General features: G+C 36.0%; 1 pseudogene; it reads left to right on the top strand.

The window, feature by feature from the left end:
• The first annotated feature begins 255 nt into the window (after nt 1-255).
• LOC145263986 (U2 spliceosomal RNA) lies at nt 256-391 on the top strand (annotated as a pseudogene).
• The last annotated feature ends 2,394 nt before the right edge of the window (nt 392-2,785 follow it).

The raw sequence follows: 2,785 nt of genomic DNA, 5'->3' as shown, positions 1-2,785 counted from the left end.
TAAAAATTGGCCTTGTGCCTAATTTGCTCGGTGGGGGAGCAAATAAATACCATCTGTTCCGGCAGATACTGCAAAGATCATATGTGGGGGCAGCCCCACATATAAGACCTTGGTCAATGTAGGGGCAACCCTTCGTACCAATTGTCACTATCCAGCTCCCCTACTCCCCCGGCGAGTTGGTCCCCATTTCCCCTTCACTCCTCACATTAAAAATCTGCCTAGTACCTAATTTGCTCAGTGGGGGAGCAAATAAATACCCTTTTCTTGGCCTTTTGGCCAAGATCAAAGTGTAGTATCTGTTCTTACTACATGCTGTACTTGTGTTTGTAACTTTGATATAAAGTGGGGGACCACTTTTCTGTATTAATTAAATGTAAAATGATCACCCACTTTACAACCAGTCATTCTCCAGATCATTCAAGTTATTTTTTAAACATTCAAGTCATTCTTAAGTTCATTCAATTCATCCTTAAGTTCATTAAAGTCATTGTAAGTCATTTACTTTTTATTTAAGTCATTTCAGCCCATTTTTCAGTCATTTTAGTTTATCTTTAAGAATTTCATGTCAATCCTACATTCACGCATTCATTCATTACACGAGAACACGCGACTAATGGCTATTGGCCTTGTTTCTCTTTAAATGTGGAAATTCAAATCTTTCTTTTATATATGTGACGTTATGCTGTAGTTTAGTTTTTAACCGTGTCGGCTATTTAATCTGTTAAATAGTTTCAAGTTCTTGACGAATGTATATAAGACAATTAGTTGTTTCATAAAAAAAATACTTTACGTAAGGTTCTAGAATGGGACCCCAGCAGAGCGGGGAGGATTAAAAATACAAATGGGGGGAGGCGAAACAACAGTAGGCAGTTTGGGTGGAAAGAAAAGAAGTGGTAGTACGCAGGCAGGCTTGAACCCGTAAGGTGAAGGAGGAGAGAAAAAAAAAATGCCTTTACCGATGTCTCCACAGTTGGACTAGAAATTCAGAATGTTAAAATCAAGCAAAGTCAATCCAACCAATACGATGACTTGCAAAAATGGCAGCACAAAATGATGACTTTCAAAAATCAGCAAAAATGTGACCACTCCCTGTAGAAAACGGCCCAGTTTAAGGTGACGGAATTAGTGTTTTTGGCCAATTTTTTTTATATTTGTTGTCTGAAGGGCAGAGCTTTAAAACGATACCAATCTGAAGATCCGTCGCCTTAGTCGAAAGTTTTTGACTCACACTCTCTCTCTTTCTCTCGACAACCCTTCATACCAATTGTCATTATCCAGCTCCCCTACCCCCCTTCATATAGATTAAATATATTTCACTTTTCTTTCTTCTGTCTATCTCTCCTTTTACTTCTCCAAGCATTATAGAAAGAAATACTTTAAAAACAAAATCAACATATTAAAAATAATAAAGGATAAATGGTAGTTGTGTGATGTCTCTCTTTATTGTTATTTCGCTTACTACTCCTTCGACATCGGATAAACACATTTTACTGTTGGCCAGACGCCATATTGAATATCATCTCTAAACGAAACATAACTAAATATATATAAGAAGGCTATCAAGTTCGATAACTGCAACTTTAACATGTATGAATGGCGGACGTGCAGTTGTTAGATGCATGGTTAAAGGAAGAAAAACTGCTGCAAATATTTCTAGTCAATCAGACCATCGAAAAGAAATTTCCTTTGAAGAAAATAAGAATATAGAGTGGTGAAAAGTCCTGCTAGAATCAGCTTTGAGAGAAACCGTATCCAAAGACCGGCTAGATGACATCTTCAGTAGATGTCTTGAGCAACCATCAAACAATGACCACTAGCAAAAGGCCAGAACCAATCAAGGGTGTAAAGATATCAGAAGATAAGGGAGAGGGTAAACGTCAGAGCCGGATCCCCTCAGAGGAGTAAGAGTGCGGGTTGGATGTGTGAAAGAGCAGTTGTTTTTGGTGAGAGCTACCTAATGTGCTGGTTTGGCTTGGCAGAACCGTTTTGGTCTCTCAACCAAAGGACTTTGTAATGAAACTTAATTGTTTCGGTCTGTCAAACAAAGATCTGCAAGTAAGCTATTCAAGTAAGTTGACGGGTACTATTATAATCTCGCAAAATAATAAACATTATCTATAAAAGTGAAAATGTCTGTGTGTAAGGATACTTCTCAACCTATATACTCAACAAATTTTTTAATCTACAGACTTGAAATTTACTATATAGGGTATTCAGAAATGTAGAAAACTTTTTTTTTTTTTTTTTTTATCTATTTTCATCCGGAACAAAAAAAAAATGGCTGCTAAGGGGTCAAAATTGGTATGTTTAGATCATCGGATTTTTATCTGGTTTTCAATTGTTTGACAAGGTTTGAAAACACTTTTTAAAATTAATGTCAAGCTGATCTAAGCGTTAACATACGTGACTCACTGTCTAGGTTTTTTACTTACAAGAAGTGAACTATTTAGAAAAAAATAATACTCCCACGCACGTCCCAGTTTCTTTCAATTTTTTTTTTAATTTTTTTTTTTAAATTTATTTTTACTTCATATTTTTATTTTATTTTATTTATTTATTTATTTTTTTAATGAATTTAACATTACATTTAATACCGGGCAAATCTAGTTTGTTAATAAACTGGATTTGTGGTTTTGCTTGGTGTGAGGATTCTTTTGTGTAGTGCAGAAAGCTCTGCCATGTTGACGAGATCAGATATTCAATCCCGGCCACTCCCAATCCATTGCTTGTTCAAGTTTGAGATCAGTGCTGTTCAAATCATCATTCATGCAGTCGGTCCAGCATT

This window comes from Euprymna scolopes, chromosome 39 (assembly GCF_053919585.1).
Source record: "Euprymna scolopes isolate OS-2025 chromosome 39, ASM5391958v1, whole genome shotgun sequence".
Lineage (NCBI taxonomy): Eukaryota > Metazoa > Mollusca > Cephalopoda > Sepiida > Sepiolidae > Euprymna > Euprymna scolopes.
Note: the sequence above shows the minus strand (reverse complement) of the source record. Positions and strands in the feature narration are given on the sequence as shown.